Source organism: Hibiscus syriacus, unplaced genomic scaffold (assembly GCF_006381635.1).
Source record: "Hibiscus syriacus cultivar Baekdansim isolate YM2019G1 unplaced genomic scaffold, ASM638163v2 tig00113725_pilon, whole genome shotgun sequence".
NCBI lineage: Eukaryota > Viridiplantae > Streptophyta > Magnoliopsida > Malvales > Malvaceae > Hibiscus > Hibiscus syriacus.
In genome coordinates this window covers 12,172,746-12,197,300 of record NW_024063471.1, presented here as the reverse complement: position 1 = coordinate 12,197,300, position 24,555 = coordinate 12,172,746, and positions in this window count along the sequence as shown.

The window sequence follows — 24,555 nt, the reverse complement described above, 5'->3', positions numbered from 1 at the left end:
TGACATATGGAAAGATTAGACCTTTCTTACCCTGTCTCAAACCCCAGAATAAAATACCTTGATTCTTTGCCCAAAACAACTCGTGGTTATTACCAAAAAGACCAAATTTTGACATTACCTCCCTTTGAAATTCTTGAACATTACCTTTATCTTTTTGATACACCCACACCTTTCTTTGAGTCAATAAGATCACACCACTGTCTTTTTTAGACTCAAAAATAACCTTTCTTACCATTAAAACCCAAGGCATTGAGTTGTTCATTTTAACATGAGCATTCTTCTAAAGAACCAACTTGGGGTATCTCGCGGGGAGCCTGAACATTGAGACATCTGGAAAAAAAAAATTCATTCGAAATAATTCTATCATGCATTAATTACACAGTTTTTATGTGAATAGAATTAATCTTGAAAATCTATCCCCCTGGGGATACCTCTTCTGTAAAGATTTACATGTATGAAATGATGAACGGCTTTCTTTCTTTATCCCTTCACAACAGGAGAAAAAAATATATCCCTTGTGTCCCCTTTTGAGCCTGTAGTATTTTTCTTCTGATTCAACCCTAACCAAGGATCACCCTCCACACTGGGGGGCAAGGTGGAAGAAATATGCTCACATGAGCGAAGAAATTGATTCAGATGAGATACCAAAAGGTGGACCAAATGGCAAGTGAGAAGATTCAATCAAGAACAAAAAAGAAAAGAAGCAAAAAAGCAAAAAAACAAAGAAAAAAGAGAAACAAGAACAAAAAGAAAAAGGGACAAAAAACACATGCAAAGATTCCCTAAAAAATGGCACATCAAGCTTCAAACTATGAGATTGATCAAGCACAATCATTCCCGAATCACTGAATCACTTCACTCGAAGATCATAGAGCATCAAGAGAGAGAAACATTTTGAGCAGGATTGAAGACATCATAATGAATTGATCCTTGGTTCAACACCCTGAAACACTTGTTTGAAATGGTACATCAAGCTTCAAACTATGAGATTGATCAAGCACAATCATTCCCGAATCACTGAATCACTTCACTCGAAGATCATAGAGCATCAAGAGAGAGATATTTTGAGCATGACATGATTGAAGGCATCAGAATGAATTGATCCTTGGTTCAACACCCTGAATCACTTGTTTGGGCCTATTTATCCTTTTCTTTCATAACCATAAACCCTGACCTACATTACATGCCTTAAAAGTCTCTTCTAATCATACATGGATTTCTAAACATAAGAGATTATCTTCAGATTTCATCCCGCCCATCAGGATTAATCTTTATTTGCAAAAAACAATGTAATTAATGCATGGTAGAGAAAAATAACAAAGGGGGGTTCAAGATGTAAATCCTGAATAACGTCTTGAAACCAAAGGAGGGTTCGAGTTGAAAACCTGAAAAGGCGGCTCGAATATAAAAATTGTGCAACTGAGGCGATCACACAAATTCCTTGATACGGCATCACACAACCCGAGTGTAACCACGAAGGTTGGGAGTCAAAGAACACTTCCAGTAGAGGAGCATGCAAGCTACCCCATCAAACCGTTGAGCATCAAATGCCAAACCGTTGAGCATCAAATGCCAAACCTTTCAGCATCAAATGCCAAACCTTTGACCAAACATAATAACCTGAGATTTTTTTTATCCTTTCCTTACTTAACCACTTCCCAAAAATAGATTTGATCTTGGCACTTGTCAAATAGCTATAATTCATTGAAGGATTAACAATATAATTAATTCTTTGATATCCGATGAACTCTAGTTTATGATTCGTCTCAATTGTAAAACCGTGAAAGTGACAATATTTTCAAAACTTTGGATCAAACATTTTTCAAAACTCTTTTAATTGATATTCTCATAACTTTGAAAATAAAAGAGAAAGAAAAACATTTTTTTCAAACAAGACAGTCTCTCTAGAGTGGATCTTGGTAAATGACATGTCACTTTTAGACACAAAAATCATGCTCAGAATCAATATTGAAGCAAGAAATGAGGAACATTTGGGGCATCTTTGAAGATTCAACATCAAATATTGGGGCATTTTTGGATTCAACATCCTAATGCAAATTATCAGACCTTTTTCAGGAGATAAAATATAACCAATTCATGTTACATGCATCTTATGCATACATTTTAGATCATCATATTTATCATTTTCCACATACATAATTTTTTGCAGCTTTTAGAGTCATGTTTCGACTTCAAGACGAAGGATACTCGATTCAAAAGCACATTTAAAGATTCATGTTGGTTGCTTAACTCAGTAGCAAGAAGCCACACTTCGACCAACCCGACAGATTGAAAGTTTCTCTCGAACTCACAATTTGCTCGAGAGTAGATTTCAACTTCACAATGAAGGATATCTAGCTCGAAGCCAAACATCCACGATTTCAAATCCACGACGGAGGATATCGTGCCACTCAAGACAACACAAGTTCAACTTCACAACGACGGGACCGCGGGTTGTCAACAAACAACTTCTCAATTTCAGAGCCAATTTCAACTTCACAACGAAGGATATTGGACTCCAGACAACGCAAGTTCAACTTCACGACGAAGGGACCACTGGTTGTCAATAAACAATTTCCCAATTTCAGAGCCAATTTCAACTTCACAGCGAAGGATATTGGACTCCAGACAACGCAAGTTCAACTTCACAACGAAGGGATCATTGGTTGTCAACAAACAACTTCTCAATTTCAGAGCCAATTTCAACTTCACAACGAAGGATATTGGACTCCAGACAACGCAAGTTCAACTTCACGACGAAGGGACCGCTGGCTGGTTGTCAATAAACAATTTCCCAATTTCAGAGCCAATTTCAACTTCACAGCGAAGGATATTGGACTCAAGACAACGCAAGTTCAACTTCACAACGAAGGGACCGCTGGTTGTCAATAAAAAACTTACCAATTTCAGAGCCAATTTCAACTTCACAGCGAAGGATATTGGACTCCATACAACGCAAGTTCAACTTCACGACGAAGGGACCGCTGGTTGTCAATAAACAATTTCAGAGTCAATTTTAACTTCACAACGAAGGATATTGGACTCCAGACAACGCAAGTTCAACTTCACGATGAAGGGACCGCTGGTTGTCAATAAATAACTTCCCAATTTCAGAGCCAATTTCAACTTCACAGCGATGGATATTAGACTCCAGACAACGCAAGTTCAACTTTACGACGAAGGGACCGCTGGTTGTCAACAAACAACTTCTCAATTTCAGAGCCAATTTCAACTTAACAACGAAGGATATTGGACTCCAGACAACGCAAGTTCAACTTCACGACGAAGGGACCGCTGGTTGTCAACAAACAATTTCCCAATTTCAGAGCCAATTTCAACTTCACAACGAAGGATATTGGACACAAGACAACGCAAGTTCAACTTCACGACGAAAAGATCGTTGGTTGTCAATAAAAAACTTCCCTATTTCAGAGCCAATTTCAACTTCACCGAGAAGGATATTGGACTCCAGACAACGCAAGTTCAACTTCACGATGAAGGGACCGCTGGTTGTCAACAAACAACTTCTCAATTTTAGAGCCAATTTCAACTTCACAACGAAGGATATTGGACTCCAGACAACGCAAGTTCAACTTCACGACGAAGGGACCACTGGTTGTCAGTAAATAATTTCCCAATTTTAGAGCCAATTTCAACTTCACAACGTAGGATATTGGACTCAAGACAACGCAAGTTCAACTTCACGACGAATGGACCGCTTGTTGTCAATAAACAACTTCCCAATTTCAGACCCAATTTCAACTTCTCATCGAAGGATCTTGGACCCAAGACAACACAAGCTCAACTTCACGACGAAAAGGCGGCTGATTGTCAACAAAATTTCATTCAGAGTCAATTTCAACTTCACAGCGAAGGATATTGGACTCGAGACAACACAAGTTCAACTTCACAACGAAGGGACGGCTGGTTGTCAACAAATAATTTCCCGGTTCCAGAGCCAATTTCAACTTCACGACGGAGGATATTGGACTCAGAACAATGCTACTTACTTGGATTTCAACTTCACGACAAAGGATATCCAATTTCAGGCTCAACTTCATGACGAAGGGGCCACCCGCGGTTTCAACTTCACGACGAAGTGAATCGTGCACACAAGCATCATCCATCTTTAGATTGGATTTCAACTTCACGACGAAGGATATCCAACTCAAAGAAGGAGTATCTGTCAACAAAGACCTTCAAGTTCGACTACGCTCAGCTCCAAGGCACATCATTTACAGTATAACTCAAGGCTAGAAGGGTTATCTGCCATCAAAATTGTCGAGTTCGATTCCATTCAGCTCGATGACACATCAATCGCACTACTTTCCAGTTGCAGTCGAGGTTTTCAAGTCGAGAAGAGGACCTGGGTTAACCGTGCTTTAGTGACAAGCAACCATTTTCAAGCAAAAGCTATCGTTCAATGAAGATTTCTCAGTTCGATTCCGATCCAAGGTTTTTAAACCGAGAAGAAGACCAAAGGGCAACGAGAAGCCACGTGCTGATTCAAATTCCGAACTACAGCTTCAATTTCATATCATTTCAAGATGAACTCGGCTTCACGACGGAGGAGTCATCCATAACTCAATTCGACATGGAGTTATTGAAGCATCAGAGTCAATTTTCAACTCCACCGAACGAAAAGTGTGTCTTTTAATCTTTGCCCTATCCCCGTTACACGACTATGGGCAAAGAGGGGCAGCTGTCAACACACCTTTTCGTCCTACTAGGATTCAAACTCCTAAAAATAGGATAGAATTTTGCTAGGATTCAAACTCCTTAAAATAGGATAGAGTTCTACTATGATTTAAACTTCTAAAGATAGGATCCACAAGCACTATAAATAGTCATTGTAACTCACTATTTAAGGGACGATTTACAGACAAAATACAGAGGAAAACACGGAAAATACAAAGGCAAAGCTATTGTAAACGATTCTAAAAGGAAATAAAAGGTAGCATTTTTTTTATTCGTTCCACATGTGCACGATATTTTTTTGAGATTTGGTTCGAATAACCCAAAACGTGGGTTACGCCGATGACCAAAAATGGGTGGGGTTTCGAAGTTTCGAACCTAGAACTACCCCAAGGCGTGTTCATTTTTTATCCCCCTAATGCGTAATATCAACGTTAATTGTCTTTCAAATTTGGCCACAATCTTTATTTTTCTTTATATTAGTCCTTTTATTTATTGTATAGATATTTTTATTTATTTATTATTTACATTATTGTCATTATATAAATATATATACGTATGTTCTTTTAAATGATTTTCAATTGATTTTTTTACACTATATATTATTATTATCTATACATATATTTTTTATTTATTTATATTCATTTGGTTATTTTTTAATACTATATTTATTATTTTTATATATATATATACTTTTTTTAAAAAATATTTTACTTATAAGCATATTATTACTATATATATGTATATATATTGTAATTATCTTTATTTAGTTTTTTTTAATTTTATCATTATACATATATATATGTATGTTTTAAATAGTTTATTTATAAGTCAATTATCATTATATGTATACTTTTATATTTGGTTTATATTTTTTTTTATTATATTATATTTTCATATTACTATTATTATTGTTATGATTATTATTTTTCTATTTTACTCATTTATATATATATATATATATATATATATTAATATTTCATTTATTTATTTATTTATTTTTCTTTTTGTTTTTTTTACTTATTTTTATTCTTCATTTTTTCATTTATTCATTTTTTCCCTCTGACACATCTTATGACTTTTTAAGGGTAATTTCGTCAATTAATCAGAGGTAAGTAATTCATTATCAAATTTTACCTTTTAATTTAAAATTACAATTTTCTTAATTAAGACAACGGGAAATTACGTAGTACCGAAAGGGCGGTTCAAGGGTTCTAATCCTTCCTTGACCGTAACCGACTCCCGAGCTCGACATATTTCTGGTAAGACGCAGATCAGGTAAGAAATAGGGTATTCGATCAACCCATTTATTTTTAAATAAATGATCGGTGGCGACTCCTAATCCACATTTTTCAAGTCGAAGCCCAATCCCGGGGCCCAACCGAAAGACGGTTGCGACATATAATAATGATTATAATTCTTTTAATAGATATAAAAATTTGGAATAATAATTAAATAAGGAATAAACCCCAATGGTTAGGGTGATTTGTTGTATAAAAGCATTATGATGGCCTAGCAACCTTTCTAGTCTTCTTGACAAATTTCTCAAACCATATCTCAATTGGATGAATTAAGTATAGGGCGAGACGATTTCGTGGAGGCGTAGGATTTGAGTTGTTCGTGAGAGTGTAACGACGATCCCAACAGTGACAACTTACGAATAGATGGTCCACCTCCTTGCGGCCCAAACCACACAAGCAACACAAACACTCCATATCATCCACCTCCATGCCCCAATTTTTGATAAAAACTTTAGTGGAAAGCCTATTAATCTTAAGCATCCATACAAAACTTTTAACGTTTGAAGGAGAGTACAACTTCCAAATTTGAAATCCGGATCTTCTACATCTACGTCAAAAATAAGCCCAGATAATTTCTTCATAGAAAATACTCGCCCTTTGTTGAAAATTCACTCCATTTTATATATTCTACACTTTAAAACCTTTCTCCCAAAAATCTGCTCCTTCAATTTATCAACCATAAGCCACTCGCAATCTGAAAGATCCCTACAAAAAACTCTCGACCAATTAAACCCCCCCCCCCCGCAGATCACTACCTCCAATGAATTCTGCTACAACGAACCTTTTATCAATTACCAATATAAAAGTCTGGAAAGGAAACACGAAGAGAGTTGATGCCACACCAAATTCCTGACCACAACAAAATTGTTAATCCATCTATTTGCATCTTGTTGCATCCATATTTTCACTTTCGCACTGTTCCAATTCTTGACTATCCCTTGCCAAATGATAGGCATCTTCTTTAATTTTGATGGTTTGCGCAGTTCGAATTCCAGGGTACATCCGTATTTTGCAACAATAATTCTCCTCCAGAGAGCTTGTCTTTTTGCCCAATACCTCCAACCCCATTTTGCCATTAGAACAACATTTTTCAATTTCAGATCTCACACCAGCACCTCCTTTAGAGCGAGATAAACAAATTATGTTCCAACCAACTCAAGCCATTCTCTATTTATCGGGAATACTACCCAATAAAAATTTCTTCAGATTTTTTTCAGTCTTTTGAATTACCAAACAAGGCATCTCAGCAACGTCATAAAATACAGAGGGTGTCTATCAAAACTGAATTTATCACTGTCACTCATCCAATGAAAGAAAGGGATCTTCCCTTCCACCCTGCCAATTTCGCCCGAAACCTTTCAATAATCGGGTCCCACACCTTAACTCTTCGTGGATCAACTCCTAGCGGGATGCCTAAGTATGTGAAAGGCAAGGAACTCACTGTACACCTAAAACGCTTGGATAATTCTGTCACCAGAGCGGAGTCCACGCTTATCCCCATTAAGAATGATATCCATCTTAGGCTTGAAGATAACACTATGTCATCCGCAAATTGAAGATGAGAAAAGGACTGATGCGAAATGATTTTCTCGATCCCTTTGATAATACATTCTTTTTCTGCATGAATAAAAAGTAAATAGAGCACTTCTGTCACCATGATGAAGAGGAAAGGAGAGGGCGGGTCCCCCTGACAAAGGCCCTTTCTCATTCAAAATTCCTTCGTTGGGGAACCATTAACCAGGATCGATACTCTCGCTGAAGTTACACATTCCATCACCCAAGCAATCCAAATTATGCCGAATCCCATTCTTTCCAAAATCAACGATAAAAAAATCTCATCTTACGAAGTCGTAACCCTTTGAGAAGTCGAGGTTCAAAACAACGCCCCCTACGTCCTTTCCACCTGTGGCTATAGAGTGAATAATTTCGTTTGTTATAAAAATTCCACCGCAGATTTGAGGGATAGCTACAAAGGCACGTTAAGTGTCTCCAATTAACTTTTCTAACATCATCTTTAATATGCTTGACACGACTTTTGAAACTATTTTATAAATCGAAATAACAATTCTAATTGGCCTATAATCGGCTATTTCTGATGGATTTTCAACCTTCGAAATTAACGCGATGAAAGAAGCATTTAATGATGCAGGTAGCTTTCTGAAATTAATCGAGCAGGCCCCACAACTCATCCTTCACTATTGACCAGCAATCTTTAAAAGTATAGATTAAAAGTGTCAGGGCCCCGACCTTTAGAACCATCACACGACTAAACTGCCTCTTTAATCTCCTTTAGAGAGAATGGTTCCTCTAGCCTTTTAACCTTCGCAACAGAGATTGTTTTAAAATTTAGATGTAAAATGACACTCCAATCCTGAACTTTGCTGCTAAAATGACTCTGAAAATGATTGAAAAGTCCCTAATTCAATTTCTCCGGTTTCGTAATCCATTTATTTTGAACTTTCAAACCACATATGTTATTTTTATGATTCTGAATTTTTATCGCCTTTGATAAAATGTTGTATTGGAATCCCCTAAAGCAAGCCATTTCACTCTAAATTTTTTTCTCCAAAACTCTTCTTGTTAAACTTCTCTGTAAACATGGTATCGAGAGCCTTAGGATTTGGGGGTATCTACCTTTCTTAGTTTTTTTTTCCTTCTTACTTTGTTCTGTTGGTGGTGAGATGGGTGATACAGACGTATCATCGGCGACGCTGCAAAAGAACTTCACCAACAAACGACTCAGTGTCGTCTTGGATGAACACAACTTTCTCTTATGGAAACAACAAGTGCTTCTGATGGTTCGGAGTCATCAACTGGAAAAACTTCTCACTGGTACAGTCACTCCACCTCTAACAACAGTGGTTTTAGGAGATGGTACGGTTATTGAAAATGAAGACTATGAAATATTTGTTGCACAAGATAGTGCACTTGCTTCATGGCTTCTGTCCACCATAAGCCCGTCGACTCTTCCCCACTTGATCTCGAAGCTGATATGACTGCGCAGGTGTGGGCTACGGTCACTAAGTATTTTGCCAGCAAGTCGACAACGACGATAATGAATCTTCATTATCGCTTGAAAACAGTTCGTAAAGGTGAAATGAGCATGAGAACATTTATATCTCAGGTCAAGGAGCTTTGTGATGCTCTTGTCACGTGTGGTTCTCCGGTGACTGAGTATGAGCAAGTGGCAACCATTTTGAATGGTCTACCATCGGAGTATCGACCGTTTATTGCCGTTATCACTGCTAGCAGAGAACCTTTCACGTTGGATGGTGTTACATCTATGTTGCTTGATCCAGAGTTACAACATAAAGTTTTGAGGAGGATGATAGCTTGACGATCAGCACAAATCTTGCGAGCCTTTAGGTTTCTGACTTGCAGGTGAATGGGGTTGTTCCTTCGTCTGGATCATCTCCTAGTTTGTATGTTTATCGCCAGGGGGTCGAGGTCGAGCTAAGCCTCGGATTCAATGCAAACTTTGTGGAAAAATTGGTCACTTAGTGAACCGTTGCTGGTATAGGTTCAACCAAAATTTTCAAGGGCTCTCTACTGGTCATTCTTCTTCGACTGTCAATCCAGCTGGTTATTCTTGTGTTTTTTCCTCGTCACCTACGTGTGGCTGTCAAGGAGTATGGGATGCCAATGCTACAGTAGCTGTGGCTGACTGTGCTCCTAAGTCTAATATGGGTATTAGTGGTGTTGCTCGGTCCTCTGGGAAATGAATTGTCGACTCAGGTGCCACTCATCATGTGACGTCGGATGCAGATAATGTTGTTGGTTGAGAGGAGTATACCCGACAGAGTAAGCTTATGGTTTGTAATGGCAGTGGCTTATCTATTTCTAGCATTGGTCATTCTCGTTTGCATGGCTCTGATACCATGTTAAACTTCTATGTAAACTTTTTTGTTATCATAAAATTATTCACGAATGGACTGATTTTCTTTCATTTCACACAACCTATATTTATCCTTTTACAAACGCCATACTAAAAGCATCTGTTTGTTATGCCAGTTTACCTATGATGTTATAACCATTTTAACACATAGCTGATATTTGTTTTATTAGCTAACACTTCTTGAATCTTGACTGCTTCTCATAGTTCCTTACTCGGGATTTTTAGTTCATTCAAACTACACATCCCACCATTCGTGGCTTTTTCCAATTGATCAATCTTCTTTTTGAGGGCCTTCACCCTTACATTGGAATTTTCACTAGAATAAGAACTCCACCTTCTTAAAGCTTTCTTTAACATCGCAATTTGATGTCGATATTGGATATTTTCTTGGTTATATTCTTAAAAGCCACTTCAATCATCTTTCTATGTCATTCTTTCCTAAGCCACTCGTTTATGATCTTGAGAGGTTTTAGACCCTAATCAACGGTGTCATTGACTAGCAGCAACTTCAATCATCTTTTTATGTTCTTCTTTCCTTTTATGTTCTTCTTTCTATACAACACCCTTTAAGGCAATTTGCTTAAATTTTACATTATCAAGGCTCCCCTACTCATCCACGAGAAATCTGTCCAACCTACTCCTTTTATTTGTTAGGCCAAACCAAGTAAACTTCTTCCCATTCATCGAGACATCAATCAATCTACATTCCGAGATGAACTTAATGAAATCCTTGGAACCCAACAACGAACTAACACACTCACTCCCTTCACTGTTATTTTTTACCATGTTCTAATCGTAAGCTACCAGCCAAATATTTGTATCCATCAACCTCAACCTTAGGAACTCCTTCCAAAGAACATCCTGATCCGAAATGTTAGATTGAGCATGTACACAGACAATTGTAATTTTTATATCTGTGCTTATCTAACTCATCACAGCAACAAACCTTTGATTTATAATTGGATTTTTGGCTACAAATATGATTTTATTCCATATCACATCTAATCCACCTGATTTGTCTATAGCATCAGTAGCCCTGAAATTGAATTCGTCATCTAACCAGAATTTACTGATGACTCGCATACTATCGAACCCAAAGAGAAAACGCTTTCACAACCCTCTACCCCTCTAATCGAGCTTTCAATTTAGTTCTAGCAATGCCAAATCATTAACTACCTCAAGTTCATTTCCAACTACGAAGATCCCAAGCTTTTTGCCCAGTTCCAGCATCTCTTCAGCCTCCTTTTTTGCCGCTTGCCACCTAACCTTGATATCGAAATCTGAGAGGAACTGGCCGGACAGTTTGGAGGACTCCATATTTAGACCATTCAACTTACTCTTCTTTATAGATTTGTCCTGTATTCTTTTAACTGATTTTGAGAGTATTCTTTCTTGAATATAAAGGAGCCAAATTTCCTCCACTCATTTCTTCTACCATTCATAATTTAAGTTCGGGGAAGAAGGGAATATGTACTTCCCTCTTCAAGGCTACACCTGGCATTCTCCTCTACACATTTTCCCGTTTAACTCTCGTCTATTGCCTTCCCGTTCAGTTTTTCATCATAATTAATGGCCCCCGTTTTTGCACTCTTGTTAATCCCCACGCTACTAAGGCCACTTAGGCCCATACCCTTTATATCTTCCAAGGCTCTTATATTTGAACCATCAAATTCATCTTCATCGGTTGACTTTCTATCATCAGGATGTGATTTTTCTTTTACATGGATCTGCAAGGCCCACCTGACACCCTTCAAAGCCCATCGTAATAGCCCTTTCATATAATCCTTTATTCCCAGCCATGCAATTTTCATTTCTTATAGGATCTTCCAAAACTGGGTCCCTCTATTGTAACACTTGCCCAAATTAGTTACATTTATTGGATCTTCTTCAACCAGGTGACATTGACTCTCAATCTTCTCCGGTGAAGCCTCAATGGACTTCTCGACGAAAAACTTTTCCGATGAATCACTTTTTGATTCCTTACCCTTCTCGGTTGACTCAGACTTATCTTCAAAGCCAAGTTCTACAAATTCAACTTCAAATAGCCTGTCTTCAACTATCACTCCCACTAACTCCCCAATCCGCGATCTCTGCATAGTGGTGTTAAGTATGTAGACCTTCTGACAACCCATTGTGTGATCCAAGTTTTTTCCCGAATGCCTCAGAGTTTCCCAGTAATGTTGTCATTCTTTTCAACGTTGGCACCATTCCAACACTATAAAGGAAAACCTAACAATTCAATCCAAGTTGCACGTTCCACCTAGTTTAAATCTTCAGACCAAGGTTTTACTTCCGCGAAAATTTCTTTTGGATATAACCAATCTAGATCTTCTAAAACCAAATATAACTCTTCTTTTGTAATTGTTCGAAGGTATGTTTTACCTCCAATCTTTTGTATTTTTATCTCCCCGAGACCCCATTCCTTCAACTTCAACTCGATACTCATTGTGCTATAGATAGAAGCAATGGCGCCCACAAGACATCTCCTCAACTTTCAAATATCTTTATCCTCTATATGGTCATCAATCCTTTTCCCTTTTATTAGTTGTGGTCTTCTAAGGACTCGCTCCTTTTGTTTTTCGAGACCCCATTGCTACTCTATAATTGTTGATTTTCTGACCGTTTACTCTCTCTATCATCCTCTATGCATCATCCTTAGAATTCATACGAAAGAAAACGAATCTTGAGCCTCTCTCTGTTTGGTTGCTATAAACACGCTGTAACTTCTCCATATCTCCCAAACACTTGCCATATACCTTTATTTCGGCTTTATAACCATCCTTAATAATTTCATAATTCGATTTTCCTTTTGTGTCAAGCTTCGCTTTGATAACATCCCAAACCACGGGAGAAGAATGGCAGTAGAATCTGAAGTAGCAGCAAGGAGAAGGTTCGCAACATTGTTTTTGGAAAACATATCGAAGACATTGCATTGGAAAGGGCTATGGTTCACGATGGCTAGGCATGGAAATGTAGTTGATCCATTTATTGCGAAAAAATCGAAACATTCAAAGCTTATAATCTCGTTGTTGGTTATATATGTTGAGGTATATGATGGCAAAATGTGATAAATTGAAAATTTCGAGTAATATTTTTTATGGCTGAAGGTGGAGATTCGTATAATGAATTTATTGATTCATATTCTATTCTATGATACCATTATAACAATATATTATATGCTTATAACAGTTGAATAATGAATGAGAAATTGATGTTTAAAATAGAATATTTGTGAATTGTGTAAGGAAAATAAATAAAAAATCCATGTCACACTAATAGGATAACAATCATGGAAGAGTTTATATACACCAACCCATTTATTAGTCATTGAAAGACTTTGGTTTATATTGTGCCTCACGCAGTGGCACAAGGGTACAAATTGAAGTTTGTCGAACCCATTGAGACTGGGATTGCACTCCTATGATATGAGCGGTTTGAATATTTTTATTATGGGGTCATGGGACTATTTTATTAAATTTTGAATTAATTTTTTCTTAAATATGACATATTTTTTAACATTACAAATTCAAAAAAGCATATTTTAAGGTTTCTTTAAATTCATATATTAATAGGATAATACCATATAATTATAAATTTATATTTGATTAAAATAAAATAAAATATTAATGGTTTTGCGGTAATATATTTTTGACAGTATTGTTTTACGTTAATTTTAGAATAGGTTATTTCCAATTATTTTCCTATGTGAACCTCTTATAAATATCGTGGTTAACAATAACTCAATTTTTTTTTAATTCTCCTCTAGTTTTCGGTGATAGGCGTTGTCGACATCGTTTTTCGTCTGGGCAGGGAAAGATCGATACCGACTCGGGAGTTTCTCTTTGAAAGTCTTTTCGAAATGTGAGGAGTCGTCACCAATCATTTAAGGTGAGATTGGAACACCGTAAAAACTAGGTGATTTTAATAAAACATTTTATTTTAATAAAATATCGAGTTTTAGGGTCTGTGAAAATCCAAAAATCAGGTTCGGGAGTCGGTTACGCGTGGAGAAGGATAAGCACCCTCACAAGTGCCCAAAAATTGGTACCTAGTTGATTACCCTATATTTAAAATTAGAAATTTCGAGTTCGATCTTTATTTAATTTGAAAATTATTATGGATGCAGAGTTTGAAAAGAGTATTCGTTTATTGTGACCGATAGAATTCGCCCCCAAGCGTAAATGCGGGAGATCAATTATTGTGTCTAATAAGCGAACATTGCGTCGTTTTTAGAAAACATGATGTGGTTTTGAAAAGAATGTCGATTTATTTAGGGAATTACCAGTAGTCAACCCTGAGCACAATCGCGGAGGATATACTATTAACTCTTAATAAGTGAACAATGCCTTAAGTTTTGAAAATAATGCAATCAAGCCAAATTTTATTTAATCCTAATTATACTAAAAATAAATTAAGGCTTTTTTTTTGTGTCAAATTATGAAAATTAAAGAACCTAGGGGCTCAAACCTAAGAACGTAGACTCTAATATTAATCCTAATAAAATTACAAATAATAAAGGAAATTAAAATATTCAAGGATCTAAATATAATAAACTTTAAATGTAAGGACTAAATTGCAAGAAATAAAAAGAAAATAACTTGATAAAATATAAATAGGGATCAAAATGCAAGAAATTAAAATTTTGAAGCTAAATTAAGACTAATAAGGACTAAAATAAAATAAAATAAAAATGCGTGCCAAAATAAAAAATAAATAAAAACAAAAGGTCCAATGACCAAAATGTAAAAATGCGCTAAAATTAGAGGGACTTAAACATTACATTTACCAAATAATTAAAAATGCATAGTAAATTGGTGAAATAACAAAATCGATCCCTACAGTGATTAAAATGCAAATACACAACAAAGTTAGAGGTATTTATAATGCAATTAGACCATCAAGAACCTCTTGAGAGCTCTCCCAAGCCCCTCAGTCGGCCACCTCGAGTAGCCTCCTGTCGTCGTCCAACCGACTTAAATCCAAAAGAGAAAGCCACGACTTTTCGGCTCCCCTCCGGACTCCGAATACGCGCTTTCGGCTCAGGTAACCTCTGACTCCCTCTTTTTATTATTTTTATATATTTTTTACTATAAAACATGGGTTGGCTCGTTCTATTTCAAAAGAAACAAACTTATTCATCTATTAATCTTAACCGAAAAATGCACATTTTTTTTATATCTACAACATGTATTTGAATAGAAAAAGAAATAAACCTTAAAATTGCTTCTATTTCTTATGGAAAATAACCGAGAGAAAGAGCCCATACAATTTTTCACTCTTTTTGTTGTTCAAATCTCCCCCCATTGTTCATAAATTTTGTTTGGTTTTATAGTCAAACTTTTGCATAACTTTAACATAAAATATTACAAAGTGGGGAGGTTATGCTTTTGTTATTGCGGGAAACAATGGATGGTGGGTGTTGGTGTTGAAATATGGGATGGTGGGGTTTGAATAATAAAAAAAGGTTATTGCAGCAAACATGATATGGTGGTTGGGTTTACAGGGTATGGTGGGTTGAATAAATAATAGAAAATGGTGTTTGGTGCTTACAACTAATAGAAAATGGTGCTCACAGCTGTCCCTCTTTTCTCATTACTGTGAAACAAGAATGAAGCAAAGATAAAATAATGCCATTTTCGACTTAAGCTTTGCTCTTCAAGTCGTGGGTTTTTCTCATCGTGATCTTTCTTCCAGAAATATTGATACTTCAAGAGAGGTGTTGCTGATTCAACTCCATATGTGATGAATTGAGCAAGAATAACAATGTTGACGATTCTTATCCAACTCCGTATGTGATGGATTTGAGCGAAAATAGAAATATCGATCCACCTCATTCTGTGATGGAATCGAACGAGATGATGGTGCTGATCTACCTCATTCTGTGATGGAATGGAGCTAAAAGTTGACGCTGATCCAACTCCTTATGTGATGGATTTGAGCGAAATAAATGTCGATCTATCTCCTTCTGTGATGGAATCGAACGAGATGTTGGTGCTGACCTACCTCCTTCTGTGATAGACTCAAGCTAAAATTTGACACTGATCCAACTCCTTCTGCGATGGATTTGAGTGAAATTAATGTCGATCCACCTCATTTTGTGATGGAATCGAATGAGATGTCGGTGCTGATCTACCTCCTTCTGTGATAGAATCAAGCTAAAAGTTTACGCTGATCCAACTCCTTCTGCGATGGATTTGAGCGAAAATAAAAATGTCGATCCACCTCCTTCTGTGATGGAATCGAACGAGATGTTGGTGCTGATCTACCTCCTTCTGTGATAGAATCAAGCAAAACTTGAACAATCTCTTCATTATGAATTCTCTACTGGAATGTTGATCGGTTCATCTTCTCTTTGAAGATTTTATGTTTCGAGGGAAACTATCTCAAGCAAGACAAAATCTTCTGTTTCGAGGGAAACTATCTCAAGCGAGACAAAATCTTCTTTTTCGAGGGAAACTATCTCAAGCGAGGTAAAGTCTTTTGTTTCGAGGGAAACTATCCCAAGAAAGAAAAAATCTTCTGTTTCGAGGGAAACTATCTCAAGAAAGATAAAAGTTTTTGTTTCGAGGGAAATTATCTCAAGCGAGATGAAATCTTCTGTTTCGATGGAAATTATCCCAAGCAAGACAAAGTCTTCTGTTTCGAGGGAAACTATCTCAAGCGAGAGAAAATCTTCTGTTTCGAGGAAAACTATCTCAAGCGAGATAAAATCTTCTGTTTCGAGGGAAACTATCTCAAGTGAGACAAAATCTTCTATTTCAAGGGAAACTATCTCAAGCGAGATAAAATATTTTGTTTCGAGGGAAACTATATCAAGCGAGACAAAATCTTATGTTTCGAGGGAAACTATCTCAAGCGAGACAAAATCTTCTGTTTCGAGGGAAACTATCTTAAGCGACATAAAATCTTTTGTTTCGATGGAAACTATCTCAAGCGAGACAAAATCTTATGTTTCGAGGGAAACTATCTCAAGCAGGATAAAATCTTCTGTTTTGAGTGAAACTATCTTAAGCGATATAAAATTTTTTGTTTCGAGTAAAACTATATCAAGCGAGATAAAATCTTCTGTTTCGTGTGAAACTATCTCAAGCGAGATAAAATCTTCTGTTTTGAGTGAAACTATCTCAAGCGAGATAAAATCTTCTTTTTCGAGTGAAACTATCTCAAGTGAGATAAAATCTTCTGTTTCGAGGGAAACTATCTCAAGCGAAACAAAATCTTCTGTTTCGAAGGAAACTATCTCAAGTGAGATAAAATCTTATGTTTCGAGGGAAACTATCTCAATCGAGAAAAAATATTCTGTTTCGAGTGAAACTATCTCAAGTGAGATAAAATCTTCTGTTTCGAGGGAAACTATTTCAAGTGAGATAAAATATTCTGTTTCGAGGAAAACTATCTCAAGCGAGATAAAATATTATGTTTCGAGGGAAACTATCTCAAGCGAGATAAAATCTTCTATTTCGAGGGAAACTATCTCAAGCGAGATAAAATCTTCTGTTTCGAGGGAAACTATCTCAAGCGAGATAAAATCTTCTGTTTCGATGGAAACTATCTCAAGAGAGATAAAATCTTCTGTTTCAAGGGAAAGTATCTTATGCGAGACAAAATCTTTTGTTTCAAGGTAAACTATCTCAAACGAGATACAATCTTCTTTAAAAACAATCTTGAGTGAAATGAAATGTTTTCTTTCGAGTAAAAACCGTCTCAAGCGAGACAAATCTTGTTTTAGGAAAAACAATCTTGAGTGAAATAAATCTTCTTGTTTCGAGAAAAAAAAGGTCTCAAGCGAGACAAATCTTGTTTTAAAAAAAACAATCTAAAGTGAGATAAATCCTCTGCATTAAATGATACTATCTCAAGAGAGACAAAACTTATATTGAAAACGTTGAATCTGAAGATGATTGTTCCCTCTTGTTGAGGACGTCGTGTTGTTTTTTAATCTCATCTTCTCCTGATGATGGATGTTTGATGCAAAGATGCAAATTCATCTATTTCTTTCTTTTTGTTCTTAAGCAATCTTGGTTCTCTTCTTGGTCTATTTGTCTTCATTCTTCTTTTACACCAAAGTGTACCATCATATTTCTTTGTAAACATCTGCTTTCCTGGCTCCTTAAAATTCAAATTCTTTGCCCCTATTTCTGATTCTGAGCTTCTAGGTCTGAGGGACCTCTATCAATTTCTAGGCTAAATGCTTCAGAGAGATTGTCCTATTTGAAAATGTTTTCTTTCTTTTTATTTTCAAAATATGGAAAGTTTGTTTGAAACATGTCATTCTTTTAGGCTCACAATTGAAGCAATTCACAGAACATGAGTTCGGTAAATATCAAGAGAACCAACAACTATTTTAATCTTTCAAAGTTATACCTCTTTCAAAAGTGTCAAATTTGATGGGTTGGTTTCAGGTTATCTCCTTAAAGATTTTAAGGTTTCATTCATCGAAATGTTATTTCTTTTTCAGTCCCTGTGAACATTACAACATGCCCATCTTCTTTGGCTTTACATTTTAATCAGATGCGAGTAAAATGACATAACAAGCATAATCAATCACTAGACTTTCTAGAACACTTCTATTTCGATTCTCTGAAATCTTTCATTTGTTCAAGCTTCATAGACTTCCCTTAACAAAGGTAGTGCATGGACATCAGTCTAAACATAAAATTCCTATGTGCTTGTGTGAGGTTGACTATAACAAGTGTTCCTTGATTCTCTTAGTCCATTTTCATCGAAACTCATTATGAGATCAATTTGATTTAATTTTCCATTGTCTGGCAAGCTAAATTCAACTTTATTGTATATACCTTATAATCGCCCTCATTGGGCTAACTGAAGGGTTTCATCTCATCACAAGATCTTTGACTTGATAATTACAGTGGAGCAAACACTGAACTGTCGAGTATCTGAATATTGTCATGGTTCCAATGCAATATATTCATAAAGCTAGGCTTTTGAGTTGCCTCTATAACCAATTGCTTTAGCTGAATAGCCCAGCTTCATTGTGTAATCTATAGTAATAATTTATTAACCTTTCGAGCATTCAGATTTAGAATTTCTTAAGCTCATTGAGAAGAACATGTAATAGTCTAGGTGTTTTTTATAGTCAGGAAATTCTATATTTAGATCTCAGTTCCCAAACAACTGACGTAAACTAAATTCATCTACCACACCATTCCATTTTCGAAGACTAGTATCATCACTGTATGTCTTCAACAAAAGTGTAGTCTAGGTTGTTTTGCAATGTCATTGTTACAAGTTGTGAGTACTATAAAATATACGCAAATAATGTGCAAGTATACGCAATCGCTCAAGTAATTCAGTGATGAGTAAGTATCGTCTCCACATGGATTGAATGAAATTACGAAAGTCTAACCAAACCTAAGCACTAATCTATCTATGTATAGTTAGTCTTTATATATACAAATGTCACGGCAAAATAAAAATGTGTATGAAGGTGGATGTAGATGAATGGTCTGATGGTGTAGCAGATGGAAATGTAATGGCAAGATAAGATGTTTAGTGTTGAAAATGATGTAATGTCGAGGCAATGAAAGATGGTAAATAACAGTAAATAAAATGAAAAGAATATAATCCTCACGTGACAAGCTTCCAATGGAATGAATGGTAGGGATTGATCTAAGGATGCTAAACTTATTTATCAGGTATATCTAAGTTATCTAGTCTTTACTTGCTCGACAGGGCTTTCCTAAAATGTTCTCAAAGGAACCTAACAGAATAAGATGCCAAGGCATCTGCTCTCACTCAAAGATGTTGGCCAGCCTACCCTATTGATAAAAACACCCTTTATAGTCGTTGAAATCCTATCCTAGTCTTTCCCGAGATCTAAGGGATTAGGTTGTAATATCCCTAGGCTAGTTCAAAGCCCCTTGGAAATACTATAGCCCATTGCTTATGAGGATCTTAACTTGTGGTTCTCTCGAATACTTACAAGTATTTCTAGCTTAGGTTTCTCCCGAATACCTAAACTTCATCTAAGAAATGGTCATTTCCATGCCTCTTACAAGCCTAGATGGTGAAGCATTCATAAGCAAAGAAAATAAAGAACCAAAATAAACTCAAATATATCATCAAAATAAAGTCTAAACATCCATCAAACCAACCACCACCAAATAAGTTAGTTCATGGTGGGGTTCAAAATATCCAAACACAAATTCATGAAAATATTCGTTCCTACAACCCACAAATAAATAAAAAAATAGTAGCAAAAAGAGAAGTGAGAAGAAGCCTTCGACGTGCCACCAGAGGTCTCCTCGGCCACCACGAATCACCTTAGCTTGCTAGCTCCTCTCAGCACCTAGCTCACCACTCTGTGGAGCTTAATCAATGGAGGAAAACCAAGGAAAAAGAAAAGGAAAAGGAAATAAAAATCTGATTTTTTTTCTGCTCTATGCGTTTGCCTCTTCACCTCGTCTCCCTTTAGGTGTCATTATAATAAAAGGATCTAGGGTTAATGATTAGGTTGTTAGGTGCGAAATACCCCTCATACCCCTAGAATCACACTATAAGCATGAACTTAATTCTCCAGGTGGCCTTAGTCCTCTAGAAGGTGGCTACAACAATCATTTCACGTGTAGTGCCAGCTGTCCTCATACAACTGTATCTTTTTGTCGTTTTCTGTGCCAGAAATGCCAAGGCATTTCAATATGCTCTAGCAACGTGTGATTCAGCGGCATTACTTCCAAACGAATCCTTTTTGCTTGCTATTCCTGCACATCATAGACAAATTACACCTTTTCCTCAAGTAGCATCATTAAGAAATAAAATAGCACTGCCACCACAAATGCAACTATATGCAACTACATGATCTTAAAATGCCTAAAATGAACTTTTAAACAAACAATAACTTAAGTGAAAAAGGCCTTAAAAATAGCCTTTTTAGGAAGTTAACATACCCCAAAACTTAAGTTATTACTTGTCCTCAAGCAATGGATAACAGTTACACAAGCAGAATGTCATGGCAATTTTCAATCAATAAGACAGTAGGACAAAATCGAATTTCAACCCTCAGAACAATAGGCTTTAACATGCTAGATATATTAAGAAATCAAGTACTTTTCCCTAGGTCAAGATTCTTTGTGGTCGAGTGTGTGCGTGATTGTATCCAAACTATACTTAGCAAACTTAGACAATTTCTAATCAAGTCCCTTAGTTTTTGTGAAGGCATTTACTTATTCATTAAGCACATTTTCTTTACTTCCTTTTTCTTTTCTGATTTTTTTAACTTGCTGCTACGAAGGGAGTCAGCTCATCACACCTACTCTCCCACACTCTAGGTGAAAGGGAGCATACCTTTCATCCCCAAGCTAGTTAAGTAGAGTCATCCCGTGACTTCTTTCATTCACTCATATGCAAAAGGCTACCATTTATTAAAGAAAATTCCAGGCAATGCCACGACAAAGAGGAGTGTCCCTCTACAGCTATGCCTAAGCATTTATTTGCAGTTTCATTTATAAGGGAGTTGTTTTTTATTTTTCTTTTAAGCACAATACCATATTTCAATGCCAAAACTAACTAGAGTTCCTTCATAAAAATTTTCCAAATTTTCTAAGTATAGAGAACATACAAATCATGTAAATTGTTTTTACAAAGCATCAAGCCCTAGAGTGAGTTCTATCATTCTCAACAGTCATTTACATTCAGATCTAGCCTAACAAAATCATCATCATCGGTTATCCTCAAAACATTCTATCTAACTGTCCTACCATTTACTAATGTCATGGCATAATATTATGCTAATACTATCATGCATATGTCCTACTAAGAACACTACCTCCCCGAAACTTAAGGGAAGCATTGTCCTCAACGCTTAAAGATAACTAAACTAAATATAAACTAAATTACATGCAATGAAATGCAACTAAATAAAAATGAATGCAAGAAAGGTACCTCAATAATTGCGTGGTGGCGTGGCCTTGGAGGTGCTAGCAGCTCTTCGCCTAGTGTGCTTTCGAAGGGGTGCTGGGCTGGACTCGGAAAAAGAAGAGTAGTGATGCACAATCTTTTTATGTCCAGCGTGGTCTTGGTGCGTCAACCACTACGGGATGCAGGCGAAGGATCGGGTGCAGGGACAGGACTAGGTGTTTCTTCTACAGAGACAGTGGGCGAATATTTAGGGGTGTCAGATCGGTTCGGATCAGGTGTTGGGTCATCAACTGGAGGATCGTATTCACCTTGTTCAGGCTCTGGAGATGCCTCGGCATTGAATGCCGGCAAAATTTCTTCTGGGAAGCCAGAGAAATTCTGTTGACCGTGGGGAATAATTTCTTGAAACATTGATTCCACCATAGCATCTCTATGCTTCACATATCCAAAGAAGTTACGGATGTCACCGTGCAAAGCATGAATGTGAGTCTAAATCTGCATCACTTCTTCCTCGAGAGTAAGCAATCTTGCCTCGGCATCGGATTTTGTTAGTACCTGCAGGTTTCTCATGAACAGAGTCTTTAGACTTGGGACTTTCAATTCCCAATAGCAGTGGAAGTCTAACCATATTAATGCTCGATAATCCAGGTAAAATTTCATCAAAAGCAATTTCCTTAACCTTTTTCTTACGACACAAGACAATTATTAAGTTAGGAAACACTAAAGCACTTGCCTTTTTACTTAATCAGTTATGAACTTGCTGAACAATAATACGCCCAACATCAATAGGATGGGACACCATTATCGAATGTAAAAGCAGTAAGCGCGAAAGTGATATCGTTGTATTGTGAGAAGTGGGCATGAGTTTGTGCTTAAGGAAGTGATTCCATAATTTACCACGCGGCTGAAGACGCTCTCTGTTGACCGAGTATCTACTTGTTTGACGCTCATTCCACTCAGTGTTTGCAAAGAATAAATCCTCAAGAATGTCATCATAAGTGTGGCTATCAGCTTCATTTTCGAACGCGACATGCCCATCCACTACATCCTACAAGTTGAAATAACGATTAATCGCAGTGGATGTAAAACGAATCTGCTTACCCCGCATGAAAATGGCATGTTGGTTTGGCTTTGAAATATTTGCGTAAAATTCCTTAACCAACGAGGCATTCACTGAACGCGGATGGCGTGCAAATTTTTTCCACTTGAGCGCCATAACTATATCCATTAAATCGGGTCCAAAACCACCATCGATTTTCTCGATAAAAATGAAACCTAACTCGAAGAAGAGTTTGCGGTTCTTGAAGTTTTGAAACCGAGCCTTAGCCTCTTCATTCTCAAACTATTGGAACTTGGAACCTTCGGGTGCAGCCGATTTTGTGCGTACCATTTTTAACAGTTGTGAAATAAGAAAAAATGGAGAAGGAAATAACTTTCAAAAGCATTGTAGAGTTTCGGCTATGGAGAAAAAAAGGAAAGAAGATGAAGAATATGAGAGATAAAAAGTAAAAGTTAAGAAGAAAATATTAAGGATGAAAGAGAAAAGAAAAAGTTAAATATTTAGGAGGGAAAAGGGTTGATAGGACTGTTAAGAGATAAATTAGTGGGTGGGGGTTATGCGTGTATGGGGAAGGAAAAAAATCTGTCAAAAGAAATGATGATGATGGCATAAAACTGTGGAGAGAGAAAAGTAATGTCAGAATTAAAGTAAATTAAAAAGAAATAAAATCAAAGAAATATCTTTCCCACTAAAGCGTTATCCTTTCCTCCAATTGGATAACCGCTCCTGCATGGTTTTGTAGCATTCTGGTCCCTACAAATCATATAAAAAATTATTACAAAATAAAATGAAACGAAAGCTTAAATTTTAAATTTTATTTATGTATAGACATAAATTCAATGCCATGGCATCGAATTTTGGTTCTCCTCTTAGCACGCTTCAGCATCGTGCAGACGTAACACATCCTTGTTGTGCGGTGGTGGAACTCCATTGCAGGCTTTTAGATGCTGGCCATTGACCTTGAAGATCGTCCCATTATATATTCTCTTGATGTCAATAGCTCCATGGGGGTAGACATAATTCACCTCAAATGGTCCTGACCATCGAGATTTGAGCTTCCCAGGAAAGAGTTTAAGCCTTGAGTTGTAAAGCAAGACTTGTTACCCCACATGAAAATGTCGTGGCATCAGTTTCTGGTCATGCCACTTCTTGGTTTTCTCCTTGTATATCCGAGCATTCTCATATTCTTGTGCTCTAAACTCTTCCATTTCATTAAGTTCTAGTAATCTCTGCTCCCCAGCTAGTTGAGCATCAAAATTCAATCGCTTGATGGCCCAATACGTCTTATGTTCAAGTTCAACCGGGAGATGACAAGCTTTCCCATATACTAGCTTGAAGGGTGACATCCCCAAAGGAGTCTTAAAGGTTGTTCTATACGCCCAAAGTACTTCATCCAACTTTGGCGACCAATCCTTACGCCTTGGGTTCACCACTTTCTCCAAAATCTGCTTGATCTAGCGATTAGAAATTTCTGCTTGGCCATTTGTCTGCGGATGATATGTCGTGGAAATCTTGTGTTGAACTCCATATTTCTTCAGTGCCTTAACAATCAATTTGTTATCAAAATGGGTTCCCTCATCACTTATAATAGCTTGGGGTACTCCAAACCGAGTGAAAATGTACTTGTGTAGAAACTTGAGCACGGTCTTGGAGTCATTCCTTGTTGTCGCTATTGCTTCCACCCATTTTGACACGTAATCCACAGCAAGCAATATATATAATTTTCC